The 22,222-nt window shown below is 42.4% G+C and overlaps 1 pseudogene; it reads right to left on the bottom strand.

The window, feature by feature from the left end:
* Window positions 1–21,524, bottom strand: part of LOC132405731 (basement membrane-specific heparan sulfate proteoglycan core protein-like) — a 61,109-nt pseudogene extending 39,585 nt beyond the window's left edge.
* Window positions 21,525–22,222: the final 698 nt, after the last annotated feature.

Below are 22,222 nucleotides of genomic sequence, written 5' to 3'. Positions count from 1 at the left end.
ATCAACACTGCTGCATGCATTTACTGTGTCTGTTAGAATTAAGGTTCCTTGCTTTGTTAAAGACGGGGAGCAGTAATGGGAACAAGGTATAGGAATAGAACGAGGTGGAGGATAAATGCATGGCTGAGGGATTGGAGCAGGGGGTAGGGATTCAGACTGGGACCTCTTATTGGGCAGGTGTGACCTGTACAAAAAGGACGGGTTGCACTTGAATCCCAGGGGGACCCATACCCTGGTGGGGAGGTTTGCAAAGTCTGTTGGGGAGAGTTCAAACTAGAATTGCTGGGGGGTGGGAACCAACCTGAAGTGACTGAGGAAAGGGAGGTTGTCTCACAAATAGAGAAAGCTTGGAGACAGTGCGAAAGGGAGGATAGGCAGGTGATAGAGAAGGGACGCACTCAGGGACGCACTCATTTGAGATGTGTCCTGGTCTTCCTGTGGGCATAGCTACTGAGCTCAGCTGAACCATTTCTGCTGACAGGAGAAGGGGCAAAGGTGGGTTACTGGGACGTTAAAACCAGTCACTTTTGCCTGATGGGGCTCAGCAGCTTTGTTTGGTTGCTCATCTAGGAAAGGAAATCTCTGAGCTCAAACCTCTGCTGCCTCGTGGCTGTACCCAGTCATGGGGAAGGCATCAGGAGTAAATTCCAGGGGAAAAATCCAGAGCTGGAGTCCCTAAGCCAGTCCTACATTGAGTTCAATGTTGACTGGCAAGTCTTGCGATGCTGCTGGTGGCAAACAAAATCTTTCACTGCCGTTCCTTTGTGTGCATCAGATACATAGAGAGGGGGAGCATGCTACATGGGTAACAGCTTGCTCTCCATATCGTACTGCCCAGGCTTGCATATCTGGACAGCTAGGATGCAATATCCAGAAGCAGAGCCTTCAACCCATCTAACCTGTTTAGAACCATTTTTAACTGCCTACTCCAACTGACCTGCATAAGGACCATAGCCCTCCATAACCCCACCATTCATGTAACTATCCAAATTACTTACAAACTTCCAAATCGAGCTTACGTGCACTACTTGTGCTGGCAGCTCATTCCGCACAAGGTTGTAGCAGATGCTGTGGAATAACAATGTGGGGCAGATGGGTTTAGGCAATAAAACCTCTGAGGAATAATCTTGCTAACTTACCATATAACAATACAACTGAGCTTGTCACTGGATGATATTAGTAGCAAAATACACTCAGAAACCACAATTTCTTACATTGAACAGATTTCTCTACAGCCTCTGAGCTTTAGCTGCCCAGATAGTTTGTTGCCGTGCAGTTATAGAACCCGGAATCACTTTCTGATATATTTTGGAAGAGCAGAATGCAATCCTTGGAAGTAAAATCCTGAACTTGACCATAGTCTCTCTTATACTAGTTGTAGGTGGCTTCAGGGATACTGTTACTGGCACACGACAAAGAGACCTCGTCGCCCTCTTTGATTTTCAGCTGCGATCTCATTTCCAGTTGAATGGTTACATTTTTGGGTGCTTCTAAAAGGAGAAGATTTTATATCTCATGACTAAATACCGAGAGCACTACATCACTCGCAGGATCTGAGTCACATAGGTTAGTTGTGTCACACAGGAAGTTTCAATCACAGATCTGACATCAGAGACCTGACACTCTTCCTCAGGTTCTGCCACTGGAAGTGATCACTAGGCTGACAACAAAAAGATTCAAGGGCATTCTCCCCACTGACTCCCAGGAATGACAAGTCTATGAACAGAAAGGAAGGAATGCAGCGGGGATGATATTGAAAATATTTGGCCCTGCATTATTGCAGAAAGCGTGGGAGGAGTGCAGCATCTCATAAACTACTGATGGGACATTCTTCATGTTCAAAAGGCCTGGATCTTCCTTCAGAGAATTGAAGCAAGGTTTCTTGGGTCCAAAATATACAAAGAGATATCAGACTTAACCAATGTGCATTACCGTACACTGATTGTGCATTACCCTGCACCGATTGTGTATTATCCTACACTGATTGTGCATTACCCTACACCGATTGTGCATTACCCTACACTGATAGTGTATTACCCTATACCGATTGTTCATTACCCTACGCCGATTGTGTATTACCCGATACCGATTGATCATTACTCTACACCGATTGTGCATTACCCTACACCGATTGTGCATTACCCTACACCGATTGTGTATTACCCTATACCGATTGTGTATTACCCAACACTGATTGTGTATTACCCAACACCGATTGTGTATTACCCTATACCGATTGTGTATTACCCCAAACTGATTGTGTATTAACCTACACTGATAGTGTATTACCCTATACCGATTGTTCATTACCCTACGCCGATTGTGTATTACCCGATACCGATTGATCATTACTCTACACCGATTGTGCATTACCCTACACCGATTGTGCATTACCCTACACCGATTGTGTATTACCCAACACTGATTGTGTATTACCCAACACCGATTGTGTATTACCCTATACCGATTGTGTATTACCCCAAACTGATTGTGTATTAACCTACACTGATTGTGTATTACCCTACACCGATTGTGTATTACCCAACACCGATTGTGTATTACCCTATACCGATTGTGTATTACCCCAAATTGATTGTGTATTAACCTACACTGATTGTGTATTACCCTACACCAATTGTGTATTACCCTACACCGATTGTGTGAAGATCCATTTGCCATTGTTTTAGGTATCTTTTTCTCTCTCTCTTTGTCTTTCTGTCTCCTCCTCTGGCTGCCTGTCTCTCTCTCCCTTGCTGTCTCTCTGTCTCTCACTCACTCTTCCTCTTTCTTCTGAAATAGTCTAACTGTCTCGGTTGTAGAATAGCAATGAGGGTAGGATGGATTTAGGACAAGAAAATTCTGAAGAATAACCTTGCTAACTTATCCAATAACAACACAACTGAGTGTGTCGTCAGATGAAAATAATAACAAAATTTTCTCACATTGCACAGTGATCTCCACAGCCTCTGAGCTCTGGTTTCCAAGGTGGTTTGTTGCTACACAAGTGTACAATCCAGAATCACTTTGTGAAATACTTTGGAAGAGTAGAGTGGCATCTTTGGAATTATAACCCTGAACTTGACCTTTGTCCCTCTTGAACCAGCTGTAGGTGGCTTCAGGGTTACTGTTACTGGCACACGACAAAGAGACCTCGTCGCCCTCTTTGATCTCTGTTCTGTTCTCCACTTTAATGTTTACATTTTTGGGTGAATCTGAAAGTGAATAAATTTCATGTTTGAGGACTAGTGATACAGACAGAGTACATCCTTTGAGAGCCTAACTTCATTCAATCAGATATAATGGACAGACCGTGTTGACCACATGCCAAACATGTCTGAGCCCAGCCATGAGAGGAGTTTATGAAATGGATAGAAAATGAGGAATTTTTATAGACTTTCTCAGACTCTAGCTGAAACAAATCACCATTGACATCTGAAGGCTCCGGTCCACGAGCATTCCAAGTGGAAAAAGAACATTAGGGATGATACTGAGAACATTAGGAGCACATGGTTTAGAAGATGTGCACCACGTCACAAACTGAAATGAAGCTCCAGATACCAGAACCTTTCGGCAAGTTGGGTGACATCAGTGGAGAGAGAAAACCACAATTAACAATTTGGCTCGGTGATGAGAACTTCTGAGTACATGGACAAGGATGACAAGTAGCTTTGCAGATAATTATTGGGAACTCCTGGACTTTGTAAAAAAAAATAATTTTCTACTGGTGTTTTAGCTTCAACAAGGCAACTGTCAATGCTGCTGAATAATGAATTTAAATGGATTTTAAAGTGTTTTACTCATTATCTTCTTGATTTATTATATCGCTGGTCTCTATCTCTATCTATATCTCGATGTCTATCTCGATCTCAGTCTCGATCTCTATCTCTCGGCCTTTTCCCTCCTCGGAGCGACGGACGATGAGAAGTGACCTGATAGAAGTGTACAAGATGATGAAAGGCATTGATCGTGTGGATAGTCGGAGGCCTTTCCCCATGGCTGAAATTGTTGCCACAAGAGGACACAGGTTTAAGGTGCTGGGGAGAAGGTACAGAGGAGATGTCAGGGGTCAGTTTTTTATTCAGAGTGGTGAGTGCGTGGAATGGGCTGCCGGCAGCGGTGATGGAGACGGATATGCTATGGTCTTTTAAGCGTCATTTGGATGAGTACTTGGAGCTTAGAAATATAGAGGGCTATGGGTAAGCTTAGTAATTTCTAAGGTGGGGACATGTTTGCAGGGACTTTGTGGGCCGAAGGGTCTGTATAGTGCTGTAGGTTTTCTATGTTTCTATTTAACCATTTGGGCTGTGATGGATCATGCTGCGTGACAATCATTACATGAGGAGAAAGGTTACAAGAAGGTTCTAGTCAATTTCTGTAAAGCAACACAACTGAATTTGTCAAGCAATGAAATTGATAACAGAAACCCCTCCAGAACAATAATTTCTTACATTGAACAGATATCTCCACAGCCTCCGAGCTTTGGTTTCCCAGATAGTTTGATGCCGTGCAGTTATAGAACCCGGAATCACTTTGTGAAATACTTTGGAAGAGCAGAATCCCATCCTTGGAATTATAATCCTTAACTTGACCTTTGTCTCTCTTGTACCATTTGTAGGTGACTTCGGGGTTACCGCTACTGGCACATGACAAAGACACAGTGTCACCTTTTGTGATTTCCGATCTCCCTTCCACTTGAATGGTTACATTTTTGGGTGCGTCTAAAAGTAAAAGATGTTATCTCTTATGACTAAGAAATGGGAGAGCACTACATCCCTAGCGGGACCTGAGTCACATACAGATGTCTGTGTCACATGGGAAATACAGATCGCACAACAGGCATCAGACACTCGACACTCTTCTCCAAGCTCAGCCACTGGAAGATATCAAAAAGATTCAAGGACATTCTCAAAAGTCCTTGTAGAAATACAATGACACACAGGAATATGATGACACACAGGAATGACAAGTCCATGGATATTCATAAAAGATAGGGTGCAGCTTGGATGATATTGAGACTATTGGGTCATGCATCAGTGCAGAAAGTGTGGGAAGACAGCAGCATCTCACAAACTACTGTTGGTACACTTTTCAAGCTCAAAAGACCTGGACGTTTCCTCAGTGAATTAAAACCAGGTTTCTGGATCAAAGTAGTCCAGAAGACCCAGGAAGAGATTGGACTTAATTACTGAGGTTGGATACTCAGATAAATCCCACCTTTGCTGGGAATACTCAGCAAGTCAGACAACATCACAAAATCACGGTTATCAACTAAGCCCAGAGACTCGAGTTACTGAGCAGTTGCCTGGCTTTGTGGTAAACAGAATCGGAGGGAATAGTGTGCTGTTCTGTGGAGGTGTTTGGAATTTCTCTGTTGTATGTTGTGCAGGTTGGGTAAAGAGCTTACTGAGAGCCCGGCAGCAGCTCTTGTCATGTGCTGGCTCCATGCAGCCAGATGCCAGCAAGTGAACACCAGGTTGGGCTGCAAAGTGTGACTGCTGAGTTTATCCAGCTTTTTTGTACGTCTTGGGAATGTATTGTTCCTTGATCTTTTTGAGAGGAGAGATTTGCTCTCAGAAATTGTCCTTAAGGAGGATCTACTTTGAATTCTGTTCATACTGGACTGAAGTGACCACATTTTACAAATCAGGCAGCATCCACCTTCACTTAGAGCAAGTGACAGCAGTAACGAGAACTGCACGTGTGGTCCCAGCTCTTTTACTCAGAGCCTAAAACCATGACGGTAAACACCCTGATTGCCTTCTTCACTGATCTGTCCGCCTGTAATACCATTTTCCGGGAGCTATGAAACTTCACCTGAGGGTCTTTCTGTACATCAACACTGCTGCGAACAAGTCTATGAACAGAAAGGATGGAATGCAGCGGGGATGATATTGAAAATATTTGGCCCTGCATCATTGCAGAAAGCGTGGGAGGAGTGCAGCATTTCATAAACTACTGATGGGACACTCTTCAAGTTCAAAAGGCCTGGATCTTCCTTCAGAGAATTGAAGCAAGGTTTCTTGGGTCCAAAATATACAAAGAGATATCAGACTTAACCAATGTGCATTACCGTACACTGATTGTGCATTACCGTACACCGATTGTTCATTATCCTACACCGATTGTGCATTACCCTACACTGATTGTGTATTACCCTACACCGATTGTGTGAAGATCCATTTGCCATTGTTATAGGTATCTTTTTCTCTCTCTCTTTGTCTTTCTGTCTCCTCCTCTGGCTGCCTGTCTCTCTCTCCCTTGCTGTCTCTCTGTCTCTCACTCACTCTTCCTCTTTCTTCTGAAATAGTCTAACTGTCTCGGTTGTAGAATAGCAATGAGGGTAGGATGGATTTAGGACAAGAAAATTCTGAAGAATAACCTTGCTAACTTATCCAATAACAACACAACTGAGTGTGTCGTCAGATGAAAATAATAACAAAATTTTCTCACATTGCACAGTGATCTCCACAGCCTCTGAGCTCTGGTTTCCAAGGTGGTTTGTTGCTACACAAGTGTACAATCCAGAATCACTTTGTGAAATACTTTGGAAGAGTAGAGTGGCATCTTTGGAATTATAACCCTGAACTTGACCTTTGTCCCTCTTGAACCAGCTGTAGGTGGCTTCAGGGTTACTGTTACTGGCACACGACAAAGAGACCTCGTCGCCCTCTTTGATCTCTGTTCTGTTCTCCACTTTAATGTTTACATTTTTGGGTGAATCTGAAAGTGAATAAATTTCATGTTTGAGGACTAGTGAATCAGACAGAGTACATCCTTTGAGAGCCTAACTTCATTCAATCAGATATAATGGACAGACCGTGTTGACCATATGCCAAACATGTCTGAGCCCAGCCATGAGAGGATTTTATGAAATGGATAGAAAATGAGGAATTTTTATAGACTTTCTCAGACTCTAGCTGAAACAAATCACCATTGACATCTGAAGGCTCCGGTCCACGAGCATTCCAAGTGTCTGCTGGTGTAACCATACTGTATAAATAAATAGCCGTTCACCTCCGTGGGAAGCAGTAATTCAAACTCCACTGCTCAGCCCTCCCCAGTAAACTTATCACTTGGCAGTTCTGCTCCCTACCAGCTGTTAACAATTATGTATCCTATTGAACAGCATGAGTGCAGAGTCTTCAGCGCTAGCAGTAACTTGCATTCTTCCTGTTTTGGTCATATCCCTCACAGCACTGATGTAAAATCAGTGAAATTTTAAAACAGTAGATGCTGGAAATAGACAATAAAAACAGAAATTGCTGGTAACATGCAGCAGGTCCGGTAGCATCAGTGGAAAAAGGGAGTGTGTAAATGTTTCAAGTCTGGGACATTCTATTGCTACTCAATGATCTGATGAAATGTTGAGGATCTGAAATACAAACTCTTGCTGGCCAGTTGCTCATGTGTACTTTGTACCGGTTGACTTGGTTTACTTGCAGCTCTGGAAAGTAGTTTTTCCCTAGGCTTAACAAATCATTTTTCCTTCTGAGGCTGAGATTCTTTCTAGTGTCTTTAAGTGACTTCATAAACTAATCATTCCAGTTTATTCTTCATCTTTCATGGATTTGGGGCCTTGGAACAGCATTACTGCCATTGCATTGTCCTCAGTAACTCTCTGTACACTTTTGAAGAGGAAATGGGCTGAACAGGGATGATGTGGGTAAGCAGGATCTGCAAAAGGATGGCAAGCAGCTTTGCAGGTAAAAATTGGGAACCCTGAACTTAGTGAAAAATTAACTTTCTAATAGTGCTTTGACTTTATTTTGAGTGCAACTCTCAATGCTGCTGAATAATGAACCTAAATGGATTTTAAAAAGTTTTACTCATTATCTTCTTGATTTATTATATTGTTTTTTTCTCTCTCTCTCTCTCTCTCTCTATGCCTAACTCTATCTCAATCTCTATCTATCCATTTGAACTGTGATGGATAATGCAGAATGACAATCTGTATGTGAGAAGAAAGGTTACAAGAAGGTTCTAGCCAATTTATGTAAAAGCAACCCAACTGAATTTGTCAAGCAATAAAATTGATAACAGAAACCCCTCTAAAGCTATAACTCTCTCTGTCTGTCTGTCTGTCTGTCTGTCTCTCTCTTCCTGGACTCCTGAATTAATCCAATTCTTTAGAATCATACAATCATACAAAAGTACAAAACAGAAGCAGTCACTTCAACCCATCTAACGTACAGAACCATTTATACTACTTACTCCAATTGATCTGCATGCCAACCATGGCCCTCCATAACCCCACCATTCAAGTAGCTATCCAAATTTTCAAATTGAGTTTACATGCACCACTTGTGCTGGCAGTTCATTCTGCATGAGGTTATGGCAGATGTGGTAGAATAACAATGTGGGCCAGATGGGTTTAGGATATAAATTTTGAGGAATAATCTTGTTAACATATAATAACGACACAATTGAACTTGTCACCGGATCATATTAATAGCAAAATATACTCTAAAGCAACAATTTCTTACATTGAACGGATATCTCCACAGCCTCCGAGCTTTGGCTGCCCAGATTGTTTGTTGCCGTGCAGTTATAGAACCCGGAATCACTTTGTGAAATACTTTGGAAGAGCAGAATGCCATCGTTGGAAGTAAAATCCTGAACTTGACCTTTGTCTCTCTTGTACCAGCTGTAGGTGGCTTCAGGGTTACTGTTACTGGCACACGACAAAGAGACCTCGTCACCCTCTTTGATCTCTGATCTGTTCGCCACTTGAATTGTTATATTTTGGGGTGCATCTGGAAAATAATATAGAATGCAAATAGTATCATATGTAAGGAATGAGGGGTGCTTAGTGTATGTAGCAATAAATAATCTTTTGGAAGAACTCAATGGGTTAAGCAGCTTCTGTGTGAAGACAGGAATGGCAGACATTTTGTGTCAAACATCTGCATCTGGTCAACATCTGCATTAGTCCTGATGCAGGGTTTGAACCCAAAACATCAACAATTCTTTTCCTCATATTGATGCTGCCCAACCTGCTGAGTTTCTCCAGTAAATTATTTGTTGCTCCAAAATACAGCATCTGCCATCTATTGTGCATTGTTGTATTAAATCACCTTAAGTTTACAGCTCCCCCGAAATGGAACATATTAGATTTAACAAGTAGAAAGTCATGCGAATATACAGAACACTACTCTGCTCCATTGTTGGTCATGGAATTTTTCCTGTATTTCAGTCTGTTTTCATAACTTTGTAATAATTTTCCCTCAACTGTATGCTTATTTCTCCATTAAATGTTAGTTTTGCATTCTCCTTTACAGACAACGCGTTCCAGACCACATTTTGCTCCATTAAAAAAAGATGCCTCATTTTTCCTTTAAATCTTTCTGCTATACACCCTAGATTTTCTTCATATAATGAAATATAGATCTGTACATCACAGGAACAGACCTTTCTATCCATGATGTCTGTGCTAAACATAATTTCAAATTTAAAATAAATCTCTTCTTCCATGCCTGGCATATTCATAAAGGCCTATTAAATGTACCTGCTTTCACATCTACCCCTGCCTACTTACTGTGCTCTGTGTTAAAAAAAATGCCTAAACATCCTCCTTCGGCTTTCTGCCTCTCACCTCACAGCTATGTCCTCTATAATTCGACATTCTTAACCTGGGAAAACAGTTCTGTTTAGCCTGTCAATGCCTCTCTAAATTTTATAACTTCTATCTGGTCTTTCTTCAGCAGTCAATACTCACGAGAAATCAATCTAAATTCTCTAATCAACCCTATAGCTCCAGATGGTTTATTTTAGTTAGAAAAACAGCACAGTAACAGGCCCTTCTGGCCCAATGAGTCCATACTGCTCAATTACACCCATCTGACCTATTAGCTGACTAACCTGCATGTCTTCGGAATGCAGAAGGAAACCGGAGCACTTGAAGGAAACCCAGAGGTCATGGGCAGAACATACAGACTCCTTACAGACAGCTTCAGAATTGAACCCGTGTCGCTAGCATCATAATAACATTGGCTAACTGCTATGCTACTGTACTGCCTGTTTACACCTTTCTATGCTCTTTTCAAAGCTTCCACATCTTTCCTGTAATGGAGTAAAGTGAAAAACACACTGTAGCATAATCAAAGTTTTATATAGCTAAACAAATCATCCTGACTCTTACACACCATGCCCTGACTGAGGAAGCAAACGTGCCATAGTCTTTTCATCATCACTCTATTTAGCTATGTTGCCATTTTCAGAGAGCAATAACCCTGTACGTCAATATTGCTAACAGTTTTGGTCATCAACAGTACACTTTCCCCTTTTATCTGATGTCCTACCTGACGGTAACAGTGAGAAAAGGGCATGCCCTGGGTGCTGGAGGTCCTTAATGGACGCTGCCTTTCTGAGACACCGCTCCCTAAAGATGTCCTGGGTACTTTGTGGGCCAGTGCCCAAGACGGAGCTGACTAGAATTACAACCTTCTGCAGCTTCTTTCGGTCTTGTGCAGTAGTCCCTCCATACCAGACAGTGATGCAGCCTGTCAGAATGCTCTCCATGGTACAACTATTGAAGTTTTTGAGTGTACTTGTTGACATGCCAAATCTTTTCAAACTCCTAATAAAGTAGCCATGGCCTTACCCCAATCAATCACCTTCATCATCTCCTCAAAAATGTCACTTAGTTTTTGCGACCTGGCCAGCTCTGCACAAAATCATGCTGATGGCTCTAATTAGCCAATGCTTTTTCAAATGTAATTACATCCCATCCGTAAGTTTTAAGTGGAGATCTAAGCATGTGGTAGACTCAGAAATGTCAATTACAGACTGAATGAGGTGGTGAGGTCTTGGCCCCACTGTGTTTTGAGGCGATTGAACCCGATGTTTGGAAGTCAACTATGGCACGGGTCAGGTTGAAAAGGTCACGGTATTGGGGCCTGAGGCATGGGATGGGCCAGTTCAGATTGCTACTCCCTGACACAGCTCTGCGCTGAACTTTGGGGCTCTCTTTGTGGACCACTTCAGAATGCAGATTGCTTGTGTTTATTGTTTTGCATTATTTGTTTCTTTTTCTCTCTGCTAACTGACCGATCAACGGTCTTTTTTTATGGGTTCTTTTGGGTTTCTTTTTTCATGGCTGTTTATTAAGAGACAAATCTCAAGGTTGCATTATGTATGCATACTTTGATAATAAATATGCTTTGAACTTTGAACTAAGTATCTTCCCCAACAGCTTGCTGTTACTGATGAGACATTCACTAGTCTATAATTTCCTGGATATTTCCTATTTCCCTTCTTAAACAAGGAAGTAATATTGGTAATTTTCCAATCATCCAGGTCCTCACCTGTGGCTAGAGAGGATGCAGAGATTTTTGATAAGGTCACAGTAATCTCTTCTCTTACCTCTTTCAATAACCCTGGATAGATTCCATCAGGCCCTGGTGTTTAGTAGCTCATCCACATCCTCTCATTCCAAACAGAAAGTGTCTCTTTTATCCTTGAGTGGTCTAACGCTCTTCCTAGTTATCCTCTTGTTTTTAGTGAATGTATAGAATGTCTTATGATTCTCATTAATCCCCCTTGACAAGGACATTGTGTTCCTTCTAACTGCCTGTTTGTGTATTTTTCTGCTTTGTCTACATTCCTAAATGGTCCTGTTTTACATATGCTTCCTTTGCCTTTTTGACTAAATTTACAACTTCTCTTGTCATCTAAGGTTCCCTTATATTGCTATCCTTGTCCTTATCCTTCCTCCTTGCTGGAATAAGCCGGTTCTGGATGCTGATCAGCTGATCTTTATGTAACTTCCATTTGCCAGATGCCAAACAAGAGGACCACAATGTTGTCGTTGGTTATGGAGGCTTGCGTGCCTCAATGACCCAGAGAATAATGTTGGTTGGAATCAGAGCTTTATGCTTTGGCTTTTGGTAGGGTCACCCATGCCAAACAGGTCAAAGTTTAAAGGCCATACTAAGAGTGGTCCACCGTCCTCTAGGTTCAGGAATTCCATTCAAGGCTAACAACCCTGACTGGTAAAAACAAAATTGTTATGGAAACAGCAAAGAAGAATCATTCTACATCTGAGTGCAACAGTATTCCTGAGTCTTCAACCAGGACATGCATGATTGATAGTAGTGAAAACCGAGAGGCAGCTGTTGACATGAGGAAGGAAGCTCTGAACACCTCCATTCATGGAGGACCTTCATTGCTGCCCAATGGCATAGTGACATAACTACAGTTCAGCATTCAATGCCATAGTCCCATCCAGGCTTGACAAGCAGCTCAGAGACCTCGGACTTGACCCTGTCTTGTGCAGCTGGATTCTGGACTTCCTGTTAGATCATCAGCAGGTTGTAAGATTTGGTTCCCTCACCTTCAACCCGCTGACTCTCAATACAGAGCTGTGTACTGAGTCTCCTTTTTCACTCCCTGTATACCCATGACTGTATCACCACCCACAGCTCCAATTTTCTAATTAAATTTGCTAAGACACTATCTTATCTCAAACAATAATGAGGTGGCCTACAGGGAAGAAGTCATCTCTCTGAAACAGTGGTGTCAAGAAAACAACCTCTCCCTCAATGTTGCAAAAACAAAGGAGCTGGTTGTGGATTACAGGAGGAATGGAGATTTAGCCCCTATTGACATCAATGGATCTGTGGTTGAGAGGGTGAACAGCTTCAAGCTCCTCGGCATCCACATCACTGAGGACCTCACGTGGTCTGTACACACCAGTGGTGTGGTGAAAAAGGCACAACAGCGCCTCTTCCACATTAGACAGTTGAGGAAGTTTGGTATGGGCCCCCAAGTCCCAAGAACATCCTACAGGGGCACAACTGAGAGCATCCTGATGGGCTGCATCACTGCCTGGTATAGGAACTGTACCTCCCTTGATTGCAGGACTTTGCAGAGAGTGATGCCGACAGACTAGCACATCTGTAGTTACGAACTTTCCAGGATTTGGTACATTTACAAGGACACGTGTGTAAAAAAGGGCCTGTAGGATCGTTGGGGAACAAGCCATCCCAACCACAATTTATTCCAGCTGCTACCATCTGGGAAGTGGTACCACAGTATAAAAGCCAAGACCAACAGGTTCTGGGACAGCTTTTTCCACCAGGCCATCAGAATGATGAACTCACAGTGACTTGAGCCTACTCTATATTACATTGACTGTTCTATTTATTATAGTTACTATGATTGCACATTTAGATGGAGATGTAACATAAAGATTTCTACTCCTCATGTATGTGAAGGATGTAGGAAATAAAGTCAATTCTATTCAACCATCTGCTTTCTGTCTCGTAGCCAAAAGCATCATATTCACCTTGCAACCACTTCTTTCATCCTATGAGCTTCACTTTGCTCACAGATCTATTTTGTGATATTTCACCAAGTGCCTTTAATTGCTCCTGTGACACAACATCAGTTACACAGACTCTTATCACCTTACCTGGAATTTCTTCAAAGATTTCAATCAATTTTGCCAAATTTTTTTTTGCTTTAACCAATTTTCACTTATAACTTATTGAAATGTTTGCCTTTTCTCAAATATTTCCGCTGGGCTAAATGGTGGTAGATTTGGTGATTTTTTTTTTGTTTCCATTTTCCAAGTAAGATTACCACATCAGTGATCATCTGGATCAGCTTGTCACTGTTATTTATGGAAGAATTTGCGGCTACTTTCTGAACTGCCAGAAATCATATGTTTGCTTCCTTTGTTAATGTGGAAATCATCTTATCTTGAACATATGACATTTGAAATTTGCACTCTTCATATACTATATTTTCTACTACTAAATCAATGTTATTTCCTCTTTCACTGCTGCCCTAATCGATGGTAACTCCAAGCCACTCATTTATGACCACATCCTCCATACAAACATTCCCTTTTCATCCCCTAATTAGTCACATTGTTCTTCTGACTGGCCTCTGATCACAGACATTTGTGTTTCCACTGATGATTCTCATATTCTCTCACAGCCCTTCTCTGCCATACTTGCAGAACTGTGATGGGTCTTCACATGCATTATCTCAGCATTGAAGACCTTCTGTTCAGTCACATGTTAAACACATGCCTTTGCACAGAGAATAAGTCTTGTTTTAGGGAATGTCAAACTATTTGGCTTACCTACCAAAGCTGATCTTGGAAAAACTTGGTATGGATTTCGGAAAGAACAGCACCGCCTTCAAGTTGCATACTATCTTAATATGGAAGTATATCTTCACTGGGTTTAAATTCTGGGACTCCATGGACAACTGTACAATGGGAGATGCCTTCACCTGAAATGGATCAAGGAAGCAGCCCAGCACTACCTTCTCAAGGACAATTAGTGCTGGCCAATAAAAGCTACCTTGCCAGTGATGCTTAGATTCTGAAAATAAGTTACAAAAGTGGTGGAAGTTAAGTTAAAAGTGGTTAAGTTTGTGTTGTGCTATTTCCATTTATGCCACACAAGTCTGATCTTTGCCAAATCTGGATCCTGGAGTTAAAAGTGACCTTAAGGATCTCCCAGCCTTACAACAATCTCCCCTCCAACAGATTACTCAAACTGCCAAGGTTACATTCTGGGGAAGTGAAGCAACACCATAAAGAAATAAAATGCCTGCTCTCCCTTGGACTCACTGCAAGTGAATTTCTCTAGAAAATTCACTCTAAGTTGCCACATGCCTGAGTCACAAGGTCATGATCTCATACAGTCCAAAAATTGGCTCTTCAACCCACAATGTCTATGCCAACTGTGGCATCCATCAATACTCATCCTGTTTACCCACAATTAGATCTGGCTTTCTGTGCTTTTCAGATGATAAAGAGAAAGTAATCAGCCAGAAACCCTGCTCATTTTGCATGACACACACGAGAGTGTTGAGAACAGGGATATGAATATTAAATAAGTTTCACAAATATTGTCAACATCAGCAGTCACTGAATATCTAGAGATACTGTAAATTAGAAGAGGAATATAATTGATGTAAGAATTGGATAGTATGTCCATTGAAGGATCTTCTACTTAGATAAATTAAAGAATACAGATGAGCTTCCAAATGACTGCTTTGAGCTAGAACCATAGAATATTACAGCACAGAAACAGGCCTTTTGGCCCTTCTTGGCTGTGCTGAACCATTTTTCTGCCTAGACCCACTGACCTGCACCTGGACCATATCCCTCCATACACCTCTCATCCATTTACCTGTCCAAGTTTTTCTTAAATGTTCAAAGTGAGTCTGCATTCACCACTTCATCTGGCAGCTCATTCCACATTCCCACCACTCTCTGTGTGAAAAAGCTCCCCCCAATGTTCCCTTTAAACTTTTCCCCCTTCACCCTTAACCCATGACCTCTAGTTTTTTTCTCCCTTAGCCTCAGTGGAAAAAGCCTGCTTGCATTCACTCTATCTATACCTATCATAATTTTATATACCTCTATCAAATCTCCCCTCATTCTTCTACACTCCAGGGAATTAAGTCCTAACTTATTAAACCTTTCTCTACAACTCAGTTATTCAAGTCCTGGCAACTTCCTTGTAAACTTTCTCTGCAATCTTTCAACCTTATCAATATCCTTCCTGTAATTAGGTGACCAAAACTGCACATAATCCTCCAAATTCGGTCTCACCAATGTCTTATACAACCTCACCATAACATTCCAACTCATATACTCAATACTTTGATTTATAAAGGCCAACATACCAAAAGCTCTCTTTACGACCCTTTTAGGCCACTTTTAGGGAATTATGTATCTGTATTCCCAGATCCCTCTGTTCTACTGCACTTCTTTTGTTTGACTGGTCCATGTTCTGTCTCAGTAAAGCAAGCATAACATCAATACTAATAAAGAGATACAAGTGGAGGAAAATCTGCAGATGCTGGAAATCAAAGTAACACACAAAAATCTGGGGCAATTCAGCAGGCCAGGCAGCATCTATGGAAAAGAGTAATCAGTCAACATTTCAGGCCAAGACCCTTCATCAGGACTGGAGAAAAGAGATGAGAAATCAGAGTAAGAAGTGAGGGGAGGGGAGGAAGAAATACAAGGTAGTAGGTGATAGGTGAAACCACAAGAAAGAGAGAGGTGAAGTAAAGAGCTGAGAAGTCACTTGGTGAAAGAGATACAAGGTTGAAGAAGGGGGAATCTGATAGGAGAGGACAGAAGGCCATGGAGGAAAGGAAAGGGGGAGGAGCTGGGCAGATAAGGAGAAAGGTGAGAGAAAGAAATGGGAATGGAGAGCGGTGAAGCAGAGTTGGGGTTGGCAATTACTGGAAGTTTGAGAAATTGCCATCCAATTTGGTGCTACTCAGAAAGAATATAAGATGTTGCTCCTCCAACCTGAGTGTAGACTCTTAGCAGTGCTAGAGGAGGCCATGTCAGAATGGAAATGGGAAGAAGAATTGAAATGGGTGGCCACAGAGATATCCCGCATTTTTGGCAGATGGAGTGTCGGTGCTCAGCAAAGCAGTCTCCCAATCTGCTTTGGGTCTCACCGATATACGGGAGGCCACACCAGGAGCACCAGCTACAGTAGGTGACCCTGACAGATTTACGAGTGAAGTGTCGTTTCACCTGGAAGGACTATTTGGGGTAGTGAGAGAGGAGGTATAACAGCTGAAGTGGTACTTGTTCCACTTGAAAATACCAGGAGGGAGATCAGTGGGGAGGGACGAATGGACAAAGAAGTTGCATAGGGAGCGATCTCTGCGGAAAGTGGAAAGATGTGGTTGGTGGTGGGATCTCTTTGGAGATGGTAAAAGTTTTGGTTTATTATGTGCTGGTTGTGGAGGCTGATTGGGTGGTGGGTGAGGACAAGAGGAACCCTATCACTGGTGGGGTGTTGGGTGGATGGGGTGAGGGCAGACAAGTGTGAAATGGAAGAGATGCAGGTGAAGGCAATAGGGCTTCTCCCCCTTCCTTTTCTTCCTTGGCCTTCTGACCTCCTCTATCAGATTCCTCCTTCACCAGCTCTTTATCTCTTTCACCAATCGACTTTCCAGATCTTTGCATCACCTCTCCCACTCTCCAGGTTTTACCTATCACCACTACCTTGTACCTCTTCCTTCCCTCTGCCAATCTTCCTGCTTTGACTTCTCATCTCCTTTTTTCTAGTCGTGATGAAGGGTGTTGGCCTGAAACATTGACTGTATGCTCTTTTCCATAGATACTGCCTGGTCTTCTGTGTTTCACCAGCATCTTGTATGTGCTACCAATAGACAGAGCCAGGGGTGAGTAATACTGGGCTTGTAATACACAGGTGTAGTGCAGAGAGAGAGAGGAACTAGTTCTTGTTTGGGAGAGCATTATGTATTATAGAAGGCCATGAATCTGCAGCCATGCTGAGTATGGGAAAAGGTGGATGGATCAAGTTCTGATTAAAAACTATTGACCAAAAGCATTAAATCTGCTTTGCACTCCACAGATGCTGCTTCACCTACTCTCTCTATAGTTGTACTCAAAAATACTGATTTATTTCTGGAATTACTGGAACCTTCTGCAATCTTCCTGTACACAATTAGATCACTTTGATTCCTAAGTTATAACTGTCTCTGAATTTTCTATGAAGTATACTGAAGTACATTTATGAAAAGCTGAATAAAGCTCTGTGACATTGGTTTAAAACCATCCCAAAAGCTAAACAATTTTTAACCAGTCATGTATTCCCTCTAGGTCTTCCTGTGGCACAGACTGATGCTGAAATGCAAGATGTTAGTAAGTTTCAAAGTAGTTAAAATTGAAATGTAAGAGCCTTACATTTAACTTTCAGAGTCATCTGAACTTCATCCTTGAATGAATATTCACTGGAAATGACTGAGCACTTGATGACTTTGTTGTGATCTCTGTGCGATAGGGTGACGGTAACTGTGCTCTGAAGTGTTCTAGATTCAAGGATCATGTTGTTATTTTCAGATATCTTATCACCAAGCCCATACCACTCCAGTTTCGTTTGAACATGTTCATCAATTTCAGATGAAGAACAAGTCAATGTGGCCTTGTTCCCTTCAACTAATTCTGGGGGGGCCGAGATAATTGGCTTTGTTGGACGAGCTGCAAAAGAAAAGAAATGGGAAAAGATTTTGGTTAAACAATACTTTACATGTTCTAACTAAAATTGTTTGTAAATATCAGTTGTGTAGATGGAATATAAAGGTTTTTTAAGAGTAAAGTATATATCATGAAGGAACAGTTACCATAAACTATAAGGTTCACACGACGTTTTCCTGTCCAGTTGTCTCTGTCTCGTATTTTGAATCTGAAGCAATAATTCTTGTTGTTTCTCTTAACATCATGTAACTGAAGAGAGCAGTTTTTTCTGCCCAAATCTCCTATGAAACTCACACCTTCGTTGTTAGCTTCATCACTGTTGTACAGTGTTTCAGATGATTCTATACATGGATCTTCTAACCACAAGGCTGTTATGTCAGATGAAGGGATGTTTTCATAAGGATATTGGAAGGAACAGTTAAAGATTACAGACATCCCCTGCAGTGCTTGAACAGGAGATGCAACTGAGACTCCCCAACTGGCTGTAGCCGTATATGCTGGACAGGAAAGGGAAAAAAACAACAGAGAATATAAATATATTGTTACTTATGCAATTATACAATGTAATCTCTGGTTATGAAGCATTTGCAGTCATAATGATAAATTGATACTTGGGGACAGCTTCCCAATTCAGAGTGAAAATAAAAATCCTGCTTTTGCTGGAAATTTGAAATAAACACAGACAATGCTGGAAGCACTCAGCAGGACAGGCAGCATCTGGAGAAAGAAAACCTGTTGGTATTTAGGTTGAAGATCAGAAGAATCTACAATCGGAAACATTATTTGTGCAGAGTGTTCCCAGCATTACAATAGCAAAATATGTGCTGGAGCAGCTCAGCTGGTCAAGCAGCATCTGTGGGGGAAAGGGATAGCTCAGGTGGAAACTGTGCATCAGAACTGCACAGCTCCTTCCACAGATGCTGTCTGACTTGCTGAGTTCCTCCTGCAGATTGTTGCTCCAGATGCCAGTACCTGCATTCTCTTGTGTCACTGTTACCTGTCTTTACTTGGGCATTCCAAGAACAGAATCAAACACCAGTCCAGTGATATGAGCAGACAATGCAGGTTGATGTTCAAGTCCGAGGAAGTTCTACATGAGGGAGACTTTTATCTGTTGGTTGAGATCTTTATTAGGTTCTATCTGAGGGCAGATATCAAACCTCCAGCAATGCAGAAGATCAATGAGGGAAACAAGTAAGGAAATTACAAAGGTAAAATGGGTGCATGATAGAGAATGGTAAATTTAATTTATAAAACTTCAAAATGTTTAAGTTCAAAAAGGGAAAGAGGATTGCAGACATAATTTATTTATTTTATTGAGATACAGGGTAGAATAGGCCTCTAAGACCTATTGAGCCACACTGCACAGCAACCACCAATTTAACCCTAGCCTAATCACGGGACAGTTTACAATGACCAATTAACCTACCAAGCGGTACATCTTTGGACTGTGGGAGGAAACCAGAGCACCTGGAGGAAACCCACCAAGTCAAAGGGAGAACATGCAAATTCCGTACAGGCAGCAGTGGCAATTGAAGCCAGGTTGCCTGTACTGTACTGTTGCACTCACCACTATGTTACTTTGCCATCCCCAGCCAGAGTCTTTAAAAAAAACAATCGAGAGAAAACTTATGTATTGAGGCAGGAGGCATCTGCATGGCTCCAGCTGAAGTTTTCAATGGAAGAATGGAGTTGTGGTGCATGACTGATAACTAGTAGGGGAACAACAACCTTAAAGTTGATGATTTCATTTCTGGATTAACAGACTATGTGCCATAACTATCTATAGAACCTGATCATAAGAGGCATGCAGTTCAATTGAATATTGATCATCACAATGAGCAGGTGTGGTGATTTGATGCTCTTTGTCTATGTGTGTATACATGTCAGTAGATTAGGTTATTATCATATATATCAGAGAGCAATGAAATTCTTTGTTTGCATGAAGCTCACAGAATGGATATTATATATATTAACAATAAATCCAATGGTGAATACACCAGGTAGAGTGATGCAAAGGTTAGTAGTGAGGGCTAAGATATTGCAAAAAAAACCCTGAGGTGATAAGAACAGCATAACCGAGATGGGTGGAATTAACATACCAGCAACCACTAGAAAGGGGTGTGAAAGAGGTGATTGGTTCAGAAGTCTAACAGCAATTAGGAAGAAGCTGCTCTTGAGTCTGGTTGTGTGGGCTTTTAACCTCCTGTATCGGATGTGTGGACATTCCTATCTGTCAGAGTTAAGATTGACTGAGTTTACAACTCTGCAAAGCTTAAAACAGAAGGTGTTTTCAAAACTAAAATAAGATTAACATGTGCCAAAAGAGACGCTGACATGAGAGAGCAGGAATAGTGTAAGTCCAATAATTTTTGAAAGCTTGGATAAATGATAAAGTTTAATATTTGCTTGGAACATAGGAACTTTACAGCTAATTACAATACAAACATCACAAACAAAATGCAAGAGACTTGGATGTCTCAGGGGCAGGAATGGCTACTTTGAGTGCCAGGCTTTAGATGTTTTAGAAAGGACAGGGAGGGAGGCAAAAGAGGTGGGGGCATGGCAATGTTGATCAGAGATAGTGTCACAGCTACAGAAAAGGAAGAAGACTTGGAGGTTGAAGTTAGAAACTGGAAGGGGTCAATAACTCCACTTAGTGTCTTTTATAGACCACCCAATAGCAACAGGGACATCGAGGAGCAGATAGGGAGACAGATTCTGGAAAGGTGTAACAATAACAGTGCTACTGTGGTGGGAGATTTTAATTTCCCAAGTATCAATTGGCAACTCCCTAGAGCAAGGGTTTAGATGGGGTGAAGTTTAGGAAAGGAACCTGGTCAGGTGTCAGGTCTCTCGGGGGGAGAGCATTTTGGAGACAGTGATCACAATTCTATCTCCTTTACCATAGCACTGGAGAGGGATAGGAACAGACAAGTTAGGAAAGCACTTAATTGGAGTAAGGGGAAATATAAAGCCATCAGGCAAGAACTTGGAAGCATCGTACAGTCCCAGGCTAAACTACAGGGGATCTCGGAGCAGCAGTGGGCCCCAAAGACGTGGCATGCAGGCCCACCACTGTGTGGACGCGCCCTGGCGCCTGTCAACCACTGCCCCAGCTATGGGTAAATAGCCCCACTGCTTTGTGGTGAGTCTGTTGAGACAAGGCTGGGGAGAGCACCCGGACAAAAAAGCAATATGATGGCGGCGCACAATAGGCGGGCCTTTACAGACCAAGGACCGGCAGCCTCCTGCGGCCAAGATGTGGACCGGTTGTCCTGGGTCCACCCTTGCCACCGGGATTTACCTCATCATGGCGAAGATAGGGCTATTGGGGGTGGCAGACCCCCTGCGGCACTTTAGTATCTTCCTTGCGCAGGTCTCCACCTCTGACCACCGTGAGCAATACCTGGACCTTACATTTGGTTGAAGTCTGACGGCGATGGGTCATCTGGCAACGGGAGCAGGTACGAATGGACTGGGAGCTCCTAGTGAGAACCCTGCACGGCAGCGGCACAGGGTATTTGGTCATTAGCAGCTGGGACTGAGTGGCAGCTGTTTTCGACCGACCCCTGTGTGACTGAGCAGCCCTATTTAGGGACCACACTGCTCACCCCAATTGGGGAAGGGCCTAGAAAAGGTGACCTACAAATTGCCCATTCAATCACTCACCTGGATAGGTTACCACGTCTAACAGGCTATTCCACTACTGCGGTCGAAATAAGAAACAATACAACTTAAAACTTGCAAAAGGTCGCTGTATACCAAGCGGTCTGTGTCACCACCCTCCTTTATGACTGTGAAGCTTGGGTAACTGACAGCTTTTACATCAAGTCCTTGGAGCACTTCCACATGAGCTGCCTTCAGCACATCTTGTGAATTACTTGGCTTGAGCGTGTGCTTCACACTGGTCGGCTGCAGTGGCTGGGGCACGTGATAAGGATGCCCCCATGTCGGCTACCCCGCAGAGTGTTACACGGCCAACTACATCATGGTCGACGCTCAGCTGGAGGGCTGAAGAAACGCTATAAGGATCAGATGAAGAATGCTTTAAGGAAGTGCAAGATCAGACCTGAGGACCTGGAGGATGTTGCTGCTGACCGTATCACTTGGCGACAGCTGTGTAGGGACGGGGTTCATATTCTGGAGATGGAAAGAACAACCAGAAGACAGCAGAAGAGAGCCAGGAGAAATGCAGCCATGGTTGCCATCACTACCACCACTACCACA

Source organism: Hypanus sabinus, chromosome 15, assembly GCF_030144855.1.
Source record: "Hypanus sabinus isolate sHypSab1 chromosome 15, sHypSab1.hap1, whole genome shotgun sequence".
Lineage (NCBI taxonomy): Eukaryota > Metazoa > Chordata > Chondrichthyes > Myliobatiformes > Dasyatidae > Hypanus > Hypanus sabinus.
This window is presented reverse-complemented; position numbering and strand designations above follow the sequence as displayed.